This window comes from Canis lupus, chromosome 31, assembly GCF_048164855.1.
Source record: "Canis lupus baileyi chromosome 31, mCanLup2.hap1, whole genome shotgun sequence".
NCBI lineage: Eukaryota > Metazoa > Chordata > Mammalia > Carnivora > Canidae > Canis > Canis lupus.
In genome coordinates, this window is record NC_132868.1 from 22,905,109 (window position 1) to 22,924,988 (window position 19,880).

At 38.6% G+C, this 19,880-nt stretch overlaps 1 pseudogene; it reads left to right on the forward strand.

Annotated features, from left to right (window-relative positions):
• The window catches only part of LOC140622349 (malate dehydrogenase, mitochondrial-like), an 82,936-nt pseudogene extending 64,565 nt beyond the window's left edge, over nt 1–18,371 (forward strand).
• Nucleotides 18,372–19,880: the final 1,509 nt, after the last annotated feature.

The following is a 19,880-nucleotide window of genomic DNA, read 5'->3' on the forward strand; positions in this document are numbered from 1 at the left end:
TGCCTTTTGCTTCATCGTATGTCTATCACATACTTCTTTTGTATTGGTTTACTTTATTCTATTAGTCATTACATTTGCAATAACGTGTAGATTTGAAAGTATCACAACGTCATTCCTTCATAGAAATTCCCATATATTGGCTTGTTTTTCCCACTGAATCATGCTACTTTTCTTTCCTTATTTCAAATTAGGATGGTCTGCATTCAAAAATCCTATAATCCCAAGGCAGTCCTATAGCACAAACTTACTTTAAGTGAAAAATTACATACATGACTACAAGTATTACACTGAATTAATATATAATTTTTAAACTATTCCCTAATTTGTAGACTATCTGATTTATATCTCAGTTTATACAACTCCTGCATGTGGTATCATTTGTTTTCATTTCTCCTTGGAATCGGCCAGGCTTTGATTCATGAGGGAAGAGAAGTTTCTTAGAATGCAGTATTCTTTTCTCACTTTGGAAAAAATAACATTTCATAGAATCCTAAGGTCTTACGGTGGCAGGAGATTTTATAAGCCATTTAGACCTACTGCCTTTGAATTTTCTCTGCAAATAAGCCCTCCAAACTCATATCTTCCCTTCTTGAATACTTCGTGTGACAGGCAAGTTACCACCTCACTTCTATATACACCCAGGGGTAAACCAGGTTGCCTACCCAACTAAAGGTCCCTCTAATTCCTAGCAGGCTTGTGAAACACAGGGCTTCATTTATGTCTGAACAGTAGCTTCCCTGAAATTCTGGACATCTGGAAAGTGTGCTCTACATTTGGGTCCAACATGTGATTGTTTAGACTGTCTGGTAGCAAGGCAGGCTGACTTCGTTTGGGGCTGGAGGCAGGGGCATGTTGACAGCAGCTCTCAGGACATGTGGGTCCCTGACTAGCTGCTCTCTAGAAAGAGAATGTTTTAAGTGAGCTTAGGTTTCTAAATGCTTCCTTCAAAAGTACCTGATTGCCACTGGGAGGATTAAAACAGGAGAATATGGAACATGTGAATTAATTACTCTTTTTCACTGATTATTTTTTTACTTAACATTTGGCAGCACACTTCAAAAATTTTATTTTTTAGAATCTGTTTTTCTTTCTTTTTTTTCTTTCTTTCTTTCTTTCTTTCTTTCTTTCTTTCTTTCTTTCTTTCTTTCTTCTTTCTTTCTTTCTTTCTTTCTTTCTTTCTTTCTTTCTTTCTTTCTTTCTTTCTTTCTTTTTTTTTTTTTTTTTTTTCTTCAGAACAGCTGTCCAGAATGCTGATAGACTGGCAACTTTTCTTAGTATGATTTTATGCACATTCTTTTACACTTGTTGGCTCACACCTTACTCCTTGCATTCAGAAATCTTTGTTCCTACCTTCTGTAGAATAACATAATCTCGTAACATAATAACATAGTTTTACTAATGTCAAATCAGGTATTTCCATCTTCCTGCAAAGGAAACTGCAATAAAGGTAGCACCTTTAAAATTTCTTATCCAAGGGAAGTGGAGTAATATTTTAAGTTATCAATCTGTTTTGTTCTAGCAGTGTTTCCCTCACCCCTCCCTCTCTCTGCACCCCTGTACTTAACTCTACTTGATTGCCTCAGGGGAGGCAGTGAAAGGGCTGAACTCAGAAATAGCCTGCTTGTCTTTCTGACATTTGTCATGGAAAAGCAGAAGCCCTCAGGGGAACTTTGAGAGTTTTTGTGGAGAAGGTAAAAGGTTGGTATTTAAGGGTATAGACAAAGTGTTTTGGCCAGAAGCAAGCAGAGGAGAGAGCCGAGTATTCCTCTGGGCACTGTGTACAGAAGTGAGGGGGTGGGGTGGGGAGAGGAGAGAGAGAGAGAGAGAGAAGCAATGATTCAGAAAGAAGAATCTTTCCCCCTACTTCCCACTACTGCTGATGGAACAGTAACTAGACCCTAAAGAGGAAATGGCTGCTTCATGCATGGAATACGATGTGAAAATTGATAGAGAAGCCTTGTAAGAAAAATTCCCTTTCCTCAAGAGTGACAGAGAAACACTGGGGAGTTTCCAGATATAATGGGCTATGCAGCATGGGACAATGGATGCAGCCACCATGTGGACCTATGACTATGAATCCATTGCCATGGCACTCCCACCTTGCTATTGCATATGGAATCCTAACTATGCCATAAGCTTGGGAGAAAACGGTTGGGGTATAAGTCTCAGGAAGAACTGATGATAGGGACGTCTGAGTGGCTTAGTGGTTGAGCATCTATCTGCCTTTGGCTCGGGACCTGAATCTGGGGTCCTGGGATTGAGTCCTGCATCAGGCTCCCCCTGCAGGAAGCCTGCTTCTCCCTCTGCCTAGGTCTCTACCTCTCTTTCATGAATAAATAAATAAAATCTTAAAAAAAAAAAAAAAAGAATTGATGATAAGTTTGCCAACCCAGAAGGGTAGAAACTCAGTATGGAAATATCACATTGAATTATAGGTTTATATGATAGCTTAGCATGTGGAGTGAGAGGAAAACTTGCTATAAAACTAAGAATTATTTTTCTCGCTTAAAAACATTAAGGTAGATTAACATACAGTCAAGTTCTGTGAGCTTTGGGAAACATTCCATCTTATAACCACCACCACCATTATATAAAACAGAGGACCGTTCTCTCACCCCCCTGGACTGTCTAGGACTCCTTTGTCCCTCTCCCCAGGCAACCACTGATTTGTTCTTCACCCTATAGATTTGGCTTTGCAGGATTGTCCTATAAATGAAGTCATGCCCTGTTGAAGTCTTTCAAGTCTAGACTCTTTCATTTAGAATAATGCATTTGAGCTTCACCCATGTTGCTGTGTGTATTGGTAGTTGGCTCCTTTTTATTACTAAGATGTGAGTATGTATGTATGTATCATAGTTTTTTCCAGATTTGGCTGATTGCAAATAAAGCTGCTATAAATGTTTACATGTTTTTATGTGAACATAGGTTTCCATTTTACTTGGGTAAAATATCTAGGAGTAGGATTGCTACATGTGTGATTTATGTTTAACTTTATAAGATACTTTCGAATTGATTTCCAAAGGGGCTGTAACAATTTGCTTTCTCGTCAGCAATGCAGGAGGAGTTTTACTTTGCTTCACTTTGTATTGTCAGGTTTTTAAGAAATGTTTTATTCTAATAAGCATGTAATGGTATTATATTATGGTTTTAATTTGCATGGTTTGCTTGCCATTTTAATATTTTTGGTAAATTATCCATTCAAATATTTTGGCTACTTTAAATTTTTTTATTTAATTGTTGAATTTTTCAGAATTCTTTGTATGTTCTGGCTACAAGTCCAGATATGTCATTTGGGAATACTTTCTCCTGGTCTGTGACTATTATGCTTCTATCAGGTCTTTTGAATTGCAGAAGTTCTTATATTTGATAAAGTCCAATATATCAAAATGTCTTTTATGGCTTATGCTTTGTCTAAGAACTCTTTGTATATTTTTAAGGTTACAAAGGTTCCCCCCCACCTTTTTTCTTCTAGAAGTTTTATAGTTTTTACATTTATGTTTATAAATTCTTTTTTGAGTTAAGTTTTGCATAAGGTACACGGTGTGGATCTAGGTTTTTTTTTTATTTTTGTTCCTTTCTTTTTCCTTTTCTTTTGCAAATGTACACAGTTTTCCGCCTATTTGTTGAAGAGATTACCTTTTGTTGAATTGCCTTTGCATCTTTTTTGAACTCCATTGACCACGTGTGGGTCTTGGACTCTGTTTTGGTGCCCTGGTCTATATTTCTAACAACCTTTCTCTGATATCAAATTGTTTTGACTATTACAGCTTTATATTAAGTCTGGAAATTAGGTAGTATAACCCCTCCAACTTTACTTTTCCTTTCAAAGTTGTTTTATTTTTTCTTGTTTCATCACCTTTCTTTGTAAATATTAGAATCAGCTTGTCAATTCCTAAAAACAAAACAAAACAAAAAACAAAAAAATGGGATTTCAACTAAAATTGTATTGAATCTATACATCCGTTTAGAAAAAAATTAACATTTTAACTTTCCAGTAATTTGAAAGATTTATGAATGAATATTCATGCTTTTTGCTGCTATTATAAGTATTACTTTTTTGGATTTTAATTTCTAATTATTCATTGTTGGTATAGAGAAATGTGATTGACTGCATATATCCTGCACTCTTGCTGAACTCATGTATGAGTTCCAACAGCTTTTTTGAGTATTGTTTGAAATTCATTCTTTAGGCAATTGTTACCTGTGAAGAGAGACTCATTTCTTCCTTTCCATTCTGTTCGTCTTTTTTTTTCCCCCTTGACTTATTGCATTGGATTGTACTTTTGGTACAATATTAAGTAGAAGTGGTGAGAACAGATTCTGGTCTTGATCCTGGTCTTAGGGTGGAAAGTATTTAGTCTCTTACCATTAATGTTAATCATTAACATCATTAAGCTTAATGATGTTAACTTAATTCTTTTGTGTGTGCCCTTTATCAGATTGTGGAACTTCTCCTTTATTCCTAGTTTACTCAGAGCTTTGTTTGTTTCATTTAAATCAGGAATGACCGTCAAATTTTGTTTAAAAAATTTCTCTGTAGCTTGTGAGATCTCTATTGTTTTTTCCTCTTTATTCTGTTTATATGATGAATTACATTGGCTGATAATTAAATGTTAAACCAGCCTTGCATTCTTGTGATCAACTCTACTTAGTCAGGACTTATCATCCTTTTCATGTGCAATTAGATTCTATTTGAAAGTACTTTATGGAAATTTTTATATTGATGTTCATGAGATATATTGGTGTATAATTTTATTCCTTCCTTTTTTCTTTTTTTCCCCCCTCTTTCGTCTGGTTTTAGTATCAGAGTACTGTTGGTTTCATAAAATTAGTTCAAAGATTTTCCTTCCTACTCTATATTCTGAAAGAATTTGTGTGTATTTGGTATTGTTTCTTGAGAACTGTTTTTCATGATGAAAAATATCCAGATGTTTGTCTATATTTATTAAAAAAAATTCCTTACCTGACAAGTAGCTAAAATATGCCAAACCCTTTATTACATGAGGAAGTTTCTATCATGATCATTTTACTGTGAGGAATTTTGGGAGATAACCAGAAAAAGCACCTCCAATGGCACCAGCTCTAGGGCAAGTTTTGTTGATTTCTTAGAGTAAGAAATCTATTTGTTGGGCACAGACTTTGTACCAGACACCTAAGTGCTGTGTGTTCAGAATGTCTATTATGCTTCCCCAAATTAAGCAGTAAATACTAGTATTTCTCCAACTTTATAGGTGAGAAAATAGTACCTTTATGAAGTCTGGTAATTTTCTTTTTATATGAAGTGTCCAAATGATAGCACTACACTCTGTTTTTTAAAAAGGCTCTGGTGTTCTTTTCTGATTTTAAAAATAATTCATATTCATACTTGTTATAGAAAACTTAAATAAAATTTATGGACTATTTTTATTTTTTATAGAGACTCCCAGTCTTATTTCCATATGCAGCAAAATAGTATTTAGAGAATAAAGTGAGAAATGTTTTTATATCCTTATGCTTTCAAGAGCCCTTTCCCAACCATCTAGCAATAAAGATAACTTTTTCTTGAAAGAAAAAGACAATACTTTGAGAAAGTGAAATGTATGTGTTTTATTCCAAATCTCTTCTTTAAATAACTAGAGCTAAAGTCTGGAGAATTTAGATCACTGAATTTATTCCATGAATGACACACAGAATAAGAGCTCTCTCTCCCACACCACACAGCTTCCTGTGAATAAGAGTATGGTGAGGAAGAAGAGGACTAGTGATGCCAGTGTTAGATTCAAGCTTGACCTCTGTCACTGAGAAGGAGCCCAACATCCCATTTTTCACTTTGTAGAAACCCTAATTCCTAGTATTTGGCCCAGAAGTGTGGATGATAGAAACTCTAGATAGATTAAGGATACATGAGAGCCCAATAAATTGTTGACTGGATTCCTCAGTTATAACCTTGAGGGGCTGTAAGAGTCATAGAAATATCTCAACTACAATAGAACTGTTGAGCTAAATCACAGCTGTGGCTAAGGGGAGATATAAGGAAAACTCTATTCCTACCTAAGTTCTCTTTGTACATAAAGTAGGAATTTCTGTTTTTGTAAAAGTAAAGAGAAGAGACCACTTATCTTTGCTTCATGTTACCCACTCTTAGATTTGACTGTAGGACACTCACGTTCTCTGCTTGGTGGAAGCTTGTGGTTGTTTTGTCTAGCTCTACTTGAGGCAGGATGCAAGTGTTCAGTTCAGGAGCAGAGTTTGAAACTGAGGAGGAAGAAAAGTGATTTCTATATAGTGAAACCACTCTTTTGATCCTTTATAATTTTTGAATCATTAGATTGGATCTTGAGAGGAGGTAAGAGTGTTTATTGTCTTCCACTGCAAACTCCAACATATTGATTGGTACATATGTTAAGAATCTTGAGAAAGAGTCTCAAAGACTAATGTTTGGAGCCTGGGCTCCAGGGGAAATTGAGGGTAGCTAGCATAGTAGGTGTAGTCTTTAATCTTTTGTAAGCCAAATTCTCTTGGATCTTTGACTTAGGTGATTGTCAGTGGCTCATATTTTATTTTATTTTTTAAAGATTTTATTTATTTATTCATGAGAGACACACACAGAGAGAGCGAGAAAGAGAGAGAGGCAGAGACACAGGCAGAGGGAGAAGCAGGCTCCACACAGGGAGCCCGATGTGGGACTCGATCCTGGAACTCCAGGATCATGCCCTAGGGCTGAAAGCAGGCTCCAAACCGTTGAGTCACCCAGGGATCCCAGTGGCTCATATTTTAATTATAGAGCTGGATTTCTACTGGTATGGATCTCTATAGCTCACTTTGGCATAGATATGTCCAATGTCATTGTGCTTCATTAAGCCTTTAAAATATTAATGATTGACCATTGGTTCCTTGCACTATGTATTCCGCAGGATTGTATGTCTTGGCTTTAAAACTACAAAAGCTAAAACTAAATTCCACAAAGTTACATTAGAGACATGCTCACTAAATTGTATTAGGTGTTAGTATTTAGCAGTAGATCAACCTGCCTAAATTCTGTTACTCTTTGGAATTGCATTCAATTCAATTCTAGAGCCAAGGAGAGAACCATAGAGCTCTAGCTCTTACCATCATTCCTCTTCCTCTGTGGGACTTCCTCAGCCTCATTACCTACTTCAATCTACTAAAGACTAAAAAATTTCTTTTCAAACTCTTAGGGAAATAAATGTCAAACAGCACTGATGTTCTACTTTACTCTCATGAGGGCAGCTACTAAAACACACACACACACACACACACATACACACGAAGAAACAGAAAACAACAAGGTTAGGTAAAGATGTTGAAACTTTGTACACTGTTTGTGGGAATGTGCAGTAAGGAAGCCATATGAAAAATGGTATGACATCTCCCAAAAAAAGTAAAAAATAGAACTAATATATGGTTTACCAATTCTACTTCTGGGTATATACCCCCCAAAATTGAAAGCAGGGTCTCAAAGAGATATTAGTACACCCATGTTCATAGCAGCATTATTTAAGATAACCAAAGGGTAGAAGCAACCCAAGTGTCCACTGACAGGTAAATGAATATACAATATATGTACAATGGAATATTATTTGGCCCTAAAAAAGAAGGAAATTCTGATACATGGTGCAACATGCCTGAACCTTGAGGACATTATGCTAAGTGAAATAAGCCTGTCATTAAAAAGTCAAATGCTGTATGAGTCCATTTATATGAGCTATTGAGAATAGTCAAATTCTTGAAGACAGTAAGTAGAATGGTGGTTGCCAGGGGCTGAGAGGAGAGGGAAAGGAGAGCTCTTGTATAATGAATATAGCATTTCTGTTTTGCAAGGGGTAAAGAGTTCTAGAGATCAGATGCAGCACAGTGTGAATGTACTTTACTGAACTGTACACTTAAAATTGGTTGGGATGGTAAATTTTATATTATACATATTTTAACACAATTTAAAATAAAATAATGAAAAACGCTAAAAATATTCTTCTCAAGGAGAAGTTAGACTTGGCTATATCCCCTTTTACTGTCATTTCAGTTTGCCTGTCCTCCGAGATCTCAAACTTTCCCTTAAAGAACATTTTCTTTTTCTCCAGTTCAAACCATCTTGCTTCCTTTACCTGAGATAAAGTTTAATACAAATACTTCATTGGAAGGTACAATGTCAGGCAGAAAATGTGAGGGAAAAGATGATAAGGAGTAGAAGAGGCAAACAAATATAAGGCGGTAGTTACTCAGCTAGCCACCTCTTCATTAAAAATTCACCAGTGGTTGTTCAGTCAGATGTGTCATCTCTGGAAAGAAGTGTGGAGAGGAATTTATTTTGTCAGCTCCTTACCACCACCTGCCACTCAGTAGTAATTAATTTCTCATTATGGAGAGTTACCCTAGTACCTTTAGATTGCACAGTCTGGCCCCTTTAAAGGTTTAGTACTTAGGGAAGCCAGGTCCTATCCCTGTGGATTAGAACTGTGTCTAAATTCTGAAGTGGTAGAAGGAACCAGCACCTTTGTGTGTCAGGTCAGGGCCCAGTCCCATGGCCTGGCTCCTGGGGATACTCTGGTTGTGGCCACAGCAGGTACAATGGAGGCCATGCTAGCAGATGAGGAGGTGCTGGGGATGGCAGTAGCATTACAGCTCTCCATGAGTCAGTGGCCAAGTATCTGGGAAGCAACTGAGAATCAGTGAAGTCTAACAGGGCATATTAACTGTGCCTAATACAGAGACATACTAACAGAGAATACAGTAAGTCAGCAAGAGATGGTATCCAGCTTTGGTGTAAGTATTGATCTGCGGGAGCAACGTGTTCAAAATGCAACTACCCAACACTGGGAGAGATGGGCAGACCAGATTTGGTCGAAAGTAAATGCAACTGGAAAACTCAGAACTCATGGCTTTCACAATGAGGGAGTCCCTAATATTAGTAATGGTAAGTAACACTAGCTGCTGCTACAAACCCTCCAATATCAGTGTTCGCCAGAGGCAGTGGCAATAGCCACTATGCTAGACACGCCTGCTTAAAACAGGGTGCGGGGCTTATGCTGCTCTCAGCCAGCACTGAAGTACCAGGAACACAGGTTCAAAGGAAAGCTGGATATTGTTAGCTTTCAGAGGCCAGATGAAAGAAAACAGACAAACTCTCAGTGACCTGGGGCTGCTACCACTGCAAATGTCTAGACTTTAGGGGGAAAAAAGCAAGGAAGTCACTCTCTGAAGAAAAAAAAAATTGAGAATATGCACGAGTGAATTCTCCCCACCTCCGGTTAGGACAAATATCCTTATTGTTAATTAATCTAATCAGGAGATATTTTATTCTCAGTAAGTTTAAGTTTTAAGATGTGGATTCTAGACAAAGAGATTGGTAAGGCTAAAAGATAAGAATATTACTTTTTCTCTTTATTTTCTTTTAGCCTGATATCCTTGGGTCTTGGCAACAGCTATGTGTGTCTTAATGTTGCAGACCTTGAGAGAGAACTAGGTATGTCATTTTGACTGGGATCTTGGTTCTAAGGGCTGGCAATTTGCTTGTGTTTTTTAAATTATTTTGGGTGTGTGCAACAGGCATTGTGATAACGTTTGTATCTGTTAACTTCCCGGTGTTTTTAACTAGTGGAACATGAGGAAGGTTTGATTGGATTAATTGAATCTGGAAGACCCTCTGAGGAATTACCCCAGTTCTGTTAGTAGAGAACTCAGGGTGGGGGTAATATGGGAACTCACGCACTGCTCAAGGTTCTGAGTCAACTGATCCTCTGGCTGAAATGAAAAAGAAATAGGAAAGATTTTGTTTCTTGGCAAAAATTTATAATAGGAAAAGATGTTAATTTGGGAAACTCAGTTTCTCTTTGTGAATTTGATAATGAGAGTAAGTTCTTATTGCTCAAATCTGGAGCATTGTAATATTGTTTCAGTTTTTTTATTTTTATTTTTTGTAATCTTTACTTTGACATTTGATATCATTGCCTTTCTCTCTATTGGATGATATGAATGGGAATAATTTAGAATAACAAGAGGTTAGTATGAATTACTCTTCTTACCCATTTGAGTATTTTATAGACAAAAGCTAAATTGCTTGGTCCCAAGGGATATACAAAGAAACAGGTTGGTTGACTTGACATAATTATCACATGAAGGTGGGAAGCTGATCTCATCCCCTGTGGACACCAGCCAATCTGCCTTCAGGTGACATTTAATAAAGATTATAAAACGGTTAAAAGGGGATGCCTGGGTGGCTCAGTGGTTGAGCTTCTGCCTTCAGCTCAGAGTGTGATCCCGATCAGGGGATCGAGTCCCACGTGGGGCTCCCTGCGGGGAGCCTGCTTCTGCCTCTGTCTGTGTGTGTCTCTCATGAATAAATAAAATCTTTTAAAAAAATGGTTAAAAGTCTTTCCCATATTACAAGTTTGATAACAAACAGGATCCAATTTAAGTTACATACTACATTGTGATTTAGCCAGGACGACAATAGCTACCCTTTACTTACAAAAGAAGAAAGGAAGAAAGAAAACTAAGACATAAGGAGTAAGGATTTTCCAGAAGGCATATATCTACTTTATGCTCTATAAACTATTTTTCATTGATATTCCTAAATATGAGTATCAAATGGGAGATGGACTAGGAACAGAGATCTTAAGATGGAATTAGAATCAACATGGATGCACAAGGTATGTGTTGAGATATAAAATTCTGTATGCTGTATCTATTTTTAATTCAACATGCATTTATAGGATACAGTATCTACAATGCATATTCAGAAGTCCCACTACATATAGGGCATTGAAATAAGTATTGAGAAATATACTGAGACAGAGACCAGTCCTTGTCTTCTAGAGTTCACCAGCTAGTTAAAGTCCTAAGAAAAAGACATTATGACAAAAAGTCACATTATGTTCACTTCCATAAGAAAGACCTAAGGACTTATAGGTATTATGATTATGGAGTACAAATACTTTTAAACTGAGGCCACCAGAGCAAGTTTTATGAAAGTTAATCCTTCTGAAACTTTCTTATTCCTATCTACATGGGCTTCAACTATGGTCAGCAAGTGCTGACATCATTTGGCCTCCCTTACAATTATTCCAAAATTTATTTAGCTGCTACTTTCTGTTATTCATGCATATGCTCATCCATTCATTCATTTATTCAACAAACATGATTTTGAGGATCTAAATGGCTTTCAAAGATGGAGACACAGCCAGTACCACTACTACCATGACAAGTCAATCCATGTGTGTCAAACAGCTTATAGTTCATTGAGGAACACTGAATAACCCTCCCTCCAAAAAAAATCAGGGCTATTAACCCAGACTGTGGCAAAAACTGTGAGAAAGATGAGCAGTGTACTTTGCTTTCACATGATATGGACACCCAGCCAGACTTGGGAGGCCAGTAAAGTTTTCCAAAGAAAAGTAGTATATAGGTTTAGACCTAAAAGATAAATGAGGGTTAGTTGGCTAAATGGGTCCAGAGAGGCAAGAATACTAAGAGGGCTCAAGAAATTTGGTCTAAATTTTAGCAGAAAAGGCAAACATGGTAAGCCTTGCTGGTGTGGGTTGAGTGATTCCAGGGTTTTAAAAATCTTCTGAATTTCTTCCCATCATCAGATACTCCCATCAGAGCCCAGGTCTTGTTGGGATCTTTGCAGTTTTAAATGATTGTGGAGAACATGGGAAAACACATGAGTAGTGGAGCATTTATTCTGTAACAGAAAAGAAAAAAAAGGCTTGTAGAAATGCTAAAGGTAAATTATTAGACTGTACAGCACTATATGAGCAAAAGTATTTTGTCCCAGAGTGAGGCAGGTGACAGTAAAAACACAGATCTATAAATTTTTATTTTCCTACAGCATGAAACCACAGAATTGTAGAAAGACTTTAATCATGAATAGATCCTGTCAGTTATGTAGACAACCTTGAGAATTTGTGGGTCTTAGTGCCTAGAAAATCTCTTTTAAATAGGAGAGATAATCTAATTTAGGTATATCAGCCCTTGTGGTGAAGAGAACACTCTGAGTTTACCACACAATTTTCTCTCCCTGGATTTGCTAAAAGACTACACTCACTAGCCTATCTGAGGTTGAATTAGGACTGAGTTTTATTGTACTAAGTTTTAGCCAATGGGATATGAGCAGTAGAGACATAAAGCACTTCTAAGCTTGACCTTTAAAAATAACTCATATATTCTATACCCCATTCTCTTCTTATGGTGAGTCTGGAAGACAATATACCCATGGTAGTGTAAAGGTAGAAGCAACTTGAATTATTGAATGATGGCTTCAAAGAACCACTCAGTACAGCCAACCTCCATCAGGCTATAACTTGTGTAAGCAGTAAATGTTTGTTGTGTTAAACCATTGATACGTTGATAATTTATTATTGAAGCAGAGCTTTATCTGTTTTGCTGAATGTACTTCTCCTCCTAGACGTCTTCCCATGCCTTCCTTTGGATTTCATGGGGTCATTTATGATACTAAGTCTTGGTAATGAGAGTAGGCATCAAGAAAAGTTGTTCTTTATTTGTTTGTGTAGGTAAAGCTGCGAACTGAAATGGGAATTTTCAAGATAGGCCAAATGAAGTTGAGTAGGTTTGGGGTTTAAAAGTATGAAATTAATTTGGGGCATGTTATATTGGAAGGATTTTTAGCTTTATATCATGGATGATCTTATAAATATCCTTGAGGGCAAGTATTGTTGTCTCACATATTTAATTCCCTAGTGTCTAGTATCTGTATACCATTCATATTTGTTGATGGATTGGTTCCTTCATTGGATCAGTTGAGTTCTGGCGGAAATTTTCTGACTCCTTGAATCAATGAATTCCTCTGAGAGCTGTGAAAATGCTTATTCTTTTTGTGACTGGAATTGCCTTGAGTTGTCCACACACTCAAAGGAAGTAGCGTGTTTAAATCACAATAGCCTATTTATTTTCTTCAACAGTTTTAAGCAGCATGCTGTCACTCTTTGTAAAGATATTTCTCATTAGGTAGATTGTAAAAGCCAACACCAAATGTCAAATCCAAGTTTGTTGCACAAGCAGTTTGGAAGGTCAGAATGATCTCCACAAGATGCATACCAGCAGCTAACTCAATTTTTGATTTCCCCAAATGACTTTTCTTGTGAAATCTGGTTTTCACATCTTCCCATGCTTTTCCCTAATGGCCTGCTTTTATATTAGAAAAATAACCAAGAGAAAGTATTTTAGAAAAGTTATTGTTTTTATTTTTCTTTGAAATCTCTTAGATTATACCTCGGTATTTTTTCCTAGAAGAGTATTTTGCATAGAGTAGGTACTAAAGTATTTGTTGACTTGTTTAAGGTCTTGGTTTGAACTGGAAGGAAATTTAGGGATCGTCTAGTCCAATCCTGTCCGTTTACAGATGAGAAATTGAAAGCCTAGAGAATTCAAATGTTTTGGCCAAGGTCACACAGCTGATCAAGTGCAGACCTGCTGCTATTACTAATGATGCTACTCCTTTAATTATGTGCATAACTCAACAGTTTCACAAAGCCATCATTTATCTCATCTGTGAGGTAGGAAACACAGACATAATCAACACTTTTGGTTTTTTAACAAAGAAGGAAATTGAGGCCCAGGAAAACCAAGTCAAACAGCTGAATGATCTTATTCATTTATTCCACAAATTTTGATTGAGCCTCTATTATGGGTCAGGCTCTGTTACTGCTTTGTTCTAAATATGGACAAAACAGACAAAATCTCTCTGCCCTCCTTTTATCAGGGAGAAAAAGAAGAAAACACTATAATAAATAATAGCTGAAACGAGAGAGCTTGTCTCCTGACTCCAATCCAGTGGTGTTTTTTTTTTTTCTCTGTATCCCTGTTAATTAATTAAAACCAATGAAATTTCTGATTGATCGTCTAATTCTCTCTTACCCAGGAAAAGTAACCCCTTTAAAGAATTTCTCCTGTGAAGAATGCAAAGCATTTTAGGTGCAGCAATAATACGAAGGCTTCAGAGAGTTATATAATTTTATGTGCTCAAGAGAATATGGGGAAACATCAATCCATGTTCTCTTTCTCTCCAGCTTTGAGATTTATGATTGGTCTGTTACAATAATAATAACAACCGAATATTGGCACAAGAAATATATTTGATTCAGTGGGTAACATTTGACAGCCTTAACTTGTGAAATGTAGCAAAGTTCTTGCAGGAAGCTCCAGCAGAATATGTAATACAGAAGAAGGTATTCAGGGAACAGGAAAATAAAATCAGAGGAACCTGCTACCCAATCTGTTTCATTAAATATGAAAATTAAAATGCCTTAACAAAATGCTTTCTCTTCCTCTCTCCTCCCAACAAACAAAAGCTTTGGTAGGCAGCCTGAAATTGCTCATCAAGGAAAAAGGCCAGACTGATTCGAAATGGCTTCTTTTGAATGAAGCAATTAATGCTAAAAGGAACATGTTGTCTCCTCAGCATTTGTAAGGTAAAACATTCATTGTACTTCCTGGCACTCTATCAAGCCTCTCCTTGGCCTAAGCCAGTAGAGAAATGGTTTGCTGCTTGTGCTCTTGACCTCTGATAATCAGGAGGATGTTGGTGATAAACTTGACAGCAGTGATTCTCCTTAGGACTAGGAATGTGTCTGGGAACTATATGCCTGGATCCCTCGTTCTCAGACCCTGACTTACTGGCTTTGGCAGGTCCATCAAGGCTGGCATCCTCTCCATTTACAAAATTAGAGATGTTACCTTATGATTGTTAGGTTTTGAAATGCAGTAGAGTAATGCAACAGAGTATTATCTTAATTGTATTTGTTCTGGTGATTCAGCTTTTCCAAGAACATTACCTTCTTAAAGAGACTTACTGTTCATTTGCTCACTCACTAATGCATGCGTTTATTCAGAACACATTAATTAATGAGGTCCAGCGAATCCGAGACTATATGGGGAATGTTCTGGAGTAGGGACACAGAGCAAGACATAGCGCCCATCCTCAAGGAGCGCTCAGTCTAGTATGGAGGGCAGGCAAAGATTCCTTATGATAATAAAATGTGGTGGCCTACTAGAGAGGCGGGTACAAAGTACCCTGGGATTATGAAGGAGTGGTGGGAGCTCTCTCTGCACAGTGGCCTTGTAACCGGACTCTGCTGGGCCGGAGACATCCATGGCCACGAGGGCTTGGATTTACTTCTGTGCAAGCCCTGCCACCCACTCCACTCAAACGGAGACTTCTCTTTCACTTGTTTCACGTGTATCTATACTTTTTTAAAGAGTTTTTTAGAACAAAGTATTTTATTTAAAAAGTACAGGTGAACTGTACGAATGGTCTCTATTAATTCATCTAATCCTCCATTAAATAATCCTGGTAGCAGGAGGCAATGTCCTCCTCATTTTACGTATGAGGAAAATATTTATCTTAAATAAACATTTGTTATTTCACGGTCAGTGCTAAAAATGGTGATCGTTATTTCTTCCTCCATGAAACCAACCTACCAAAGTATTTTCACAGTCAACTTGGGAAGGTCAGTAACTGGCATGAAACAAGACAAATATTTGTGGAATGGGTGAATGATGGCAGAGACTAGACCTATCTTTGTATAGAATACTCATTTTAAAGAAGTTGTAGCATTTAGTTAGCCTGAAAGTGAAATACCTTTCTACCAAAGCAATAATAGATCTTTGAATGAGATCCTAAGTGATTCATTTCATTTTAATTCCGTTTAGTAGGTGGTGACCTTTCAGTTACTTGCCCATGTTTAATTTTGTTTATACTTTTTGTTTTCCAATCTTGGATGGTGAAGGTAGATTTTATTCATTTAACTTCAGTGCAACTATGTAAGGAAGTTTGCTTATACTCAAACAATAGGTATGACTGTTTTCAACATTTGCTTTATGATAATGTGGCATAATAGGGGGAAACCTGTATTCTAGAGTCAGTGACAGAGGTTCAAATTTTTGTTCTGCTACAAGCTAGCCCTGTAACCGTGGGCACATTTCTTTCCTGTCCTGGTTTCAGCTTTCTCAGGTGTGGAATGGGGTGCTAATCCCAGCTGACCTCCCCTTATTGTTGAGGATCAAAAGAAATGATCTAATTGAAAGTGTACTGTGAACTATAAAGTGCTGTATAAGTGAAGGTGCTTATTATTCATGGAGCCCTGGGCCTGTCAGACCATATGATCTTTTTCCAGGGTTGTTTGTTTACAGTTGATTAACATCCCCTGCAACCTGCCTGCTTTTTTTTGAGGCCTGCAGAGGGGAGATTGGCAAAGAAATAAAAAAGCTACAGCTTTCATGTAAACAACTCCTCTCCCACTTAATCCTTCTTTGGACACCCTATTCACATGTCTTCTTAATCACAAGGCTCAAATGAAGCAGTACCTTCCAGTCCTACCTGAGGATTCTAGGGGCCTGAATCCTCACATTTCGGGGAAGATCACCCAACACTCAGTTTGCAGAATTCCTCATGTCAGACCTTTTTTTTTTTCCTTCTAGTTAGAGATTTCATTGCTTGCTCAGAAAATGGAGCCTTCTAACTTTTTAGTTTTGTTAGATTTTGTTTGATTTAAGAAAAAAAAAAGTCTTTAACAATCAGCAAAGTGCTTCTGCAAGAACATCACACTGAGGGCACAGGTCCATCTTTCTCGTCTCATATCAAATTAACTTTCCTGACCAAGTGCAAGGTGGATTTCTCCCTGCTAGCAGTATAGGCACTGCTGATACCTGGAACAGAGCTCCTTCCCCTAGTTCGCAGCATCATTATAGATAATAAAAATTCTGGAAGCAGGACTTTGCTGGCAATTTTGCTTTGGGGATGATGCATGAGACAGAGAAAAGTCCATTTTGGGCTATGAGGTGCTGACACCAGGAAAACTCCTTGTTCCAGATAAAATAAGTCAATTTGACTCAGAAGACATGGAGAGGGTAGAGCTATACTCTTGTAAGATGGCGTGACCTCCTTCTAGTATTAAATATATGTCATTCTGCTTTCAGACTGAACTTTAAGTTTATGCTTCTCTCTTTAGGTGAGTGCAGCTGGTCATGGAACCAGACAATGGGCTGGATTTCCAGTTTCATCACTTATGAGCTGTATGATAATGGAGCCAATCCATGTTTATTTATAAAGTGGGGATAAAGATTCCTGCCTCATCACTCCCCAGGTATGTTTCGAGGATTAAGTGACAATGCATGTGTATGATGCTTTCTGATTTTAAAGCATTTTCATGTGAGAAGTGGGCAGTATGTAGTTACACAGCCACATTTTAGGGGTTGCATTCTGTGTCTGAATCCTATTCTAATTATTTGCTAGCTCCATGACCTTGGACAATTTGCTTAAACTTACTGAACACAGGCTTCCTCACCTTTCAAATGGGAATGACAGTACCAGAGTCTGGGCAGAGCAGGGCTGGGCGGTCCTGTGCAGTGTGGAGGTCATTGGTGTCACCTGCCCACCACCGGCTCCTCTGCCCTGCCCTCACCAGCCCTGCTGCTACCCCTCTTGGTCTGCAGCTTTAGCACTTTGGCTCAGAACAATGCTAAAATAGCCATGCTAGGAACGTCCCAAGGAATCAGGTAGCCCCTTAGTGAGCCCCCCTGACCCTCTATGATATTGCTCATACGCCCCAAGTGGCCACAGATCTGAGCCACATGGAGACCAGAGCAACTGTGAAAGAATGCCTGGCACCTGAGCAGCTGCCAGACTGCCTGAAAGGTTGCCATGTGGTGGTTATTCCAGCAGGAGCCCGGAGAAAACCAGGCAGGACACGGGATGACCTGTTCAACACCAGTGCCTCAATTGTGGCCAATCCTGGCGACTGCCTGCTCGGCATTGCCTGAGGCCATGATCTGTAGCATTGCAAATCCGGTTAACTCCATTCCCATGCAATGGAAGTTTTCAAGAAACATAGAGCATATCACCCCATTGAAATCTCTGGGGTGACAACCCTGGCATTGTCAGAGCCAACACTTCTGTTGCAGAAATGAAGGGTTTGGATCCACCTTGAGCCAATGTTCCTCCCTGGCAGCCATGCTGGGAAGACCATCATCCCCCTGATCTTCCAGTGTGCTCCCAAGGTGGACTTTCCCCAGGACCAGCTGACAGCCACCACTGGGAAGGCTCCCATAGAAGTGGTGAAGACCAATGGTAGAGCAGGCTCTACCACCCTGTCCATGACTATCCTGGAGCCTGGTTTTTCTTCTCCCTTGTGGATGCAGTGAACAGATAGGAAGGAGTTGTCAAATGCTCCTTCCTTAAGTCCCAAGAAACAGACTGTGCCTATTTTCCCACACCATTACAGCTGGGGGAAAAGGGCACCTTGAAGAATCTAGGCATCGGCAAGATCTCCCCTTTCAAAGAGATGATAGCAGACGCCATCCTTGAGCTGAAGGCCTCCATCAAGAAGAGAGAGGTGATCATAAAGAACATGAAATGAGAGAGCAACTAGCGAGCAGTCCATTGCCCTAACTTTAGAGACATTATGTATCTGTGAAGCCATCTCCCACCCCTTGGTGTTTCAGTTGTGGTAACCATGAGTGTCATGTTAGCCTCGCCATCCCTTCCAAATTGCCATCCCTCTGTGGGTGTGTCAAAAAAACTAGGCTTTGATTTTCTTTTCAAAAAAAAATTTAAAAAGGGAATGACAATACCAAAGTTGCAAGGACATCAGGAAGGATTAAATGATATATGTGAACTACTTAGCTGGGTACTTGGTGTGTGGTATACACTCTCTAAATAACCATTTACTAGTTGTATCTTATTTGATTTCTACCAAATACGTTGAGGGGAAGAACAGTTCTTAATAATTTATTTTTTTTTATTTTAAAGATTTTATTTATTTATTCATGAGACAGAGAGAGAGAGAGAGGCAGGCAGAGACACAGGCAGAGGGAGAAACAGGCTCCATGCAGGGAACCCGATGTGGGACTTGATCCCGGGTCTCCAGGATCAGGTCCTGGCCTGAAGGCGGTGCTAAACCGCTGAGCCACCCGGGGTGCCCTATTCACTTGGTTTTTGTTGTGAAACAGCTGGTAACCAGTGGCCCAAAGATGAAGTGTGTTACTCTACTTAAATCCAGCAGGAATATCTTCTAAAGCAATGCATACACTTAGTGATTGTGACTACTGTTGGATGGAATAAAATTGCATCTTCCCTTTGAAGCAGCAAACATCCTACCTGAAGGAAGGGGAAAGATGCCCTACGGTTTCATGCTGCTGATTCATGGAAAGCCTATTATTCTCACTCAGGTGTCCCTAGAGCCTGGAACATGTCCTACAGAAGATCTTTACTTTTAATGTTTCTGATCTACCTCTGAGATGAAGAGAAGGGAAAGTGGGAGTCTCAACCAAAAGGGAAAATTAGGATACCCACGGGAAGTCTTTCTCGGCAGCCAGGAAGGCACTGGCAACAGGAGACCATGACTCAGATGCCCGCTCCATCAGAAACCAGAGTCCCAGAGGGCAGAATGCTGGAACCGGAAGGATCTCTGAAATCATCTGGGTGATTATATATGGGAATAAGCAGGAGCCATTTACCAATGGTAAAATTGTAGCTGCAACAGTATGTGCTGTTACCTGTATGCCAAGTCAGTGGCTAATCTGATCCGGGACTTGGGCCTCTTCACTCCCAATTTAGAAAGTGTCACCTTTGCTTTGGAGGCACTGTAGGAAATCTTGACATGAACATGACACAATCCTTACCCTCAAAGCCAAAAAGGAGATAAAGTGCAGACACATGTGTCTGTGACCCTGGGTACAGGTCTTAGACTTTTTTCAAAGTAACATGGAGAGTCAGAAAAACAAACCATATCCAGTTTGGAGAATCCGAAGTACAAACTCACAAAAGAGGCGGCCTTCATGCAGAGCCTTAATGACCAGATGGTATACAAAAGAAAGATGTAGATGTAATGAACAGCCCTAAAGTAAAAAGATGATTATTTCCATAT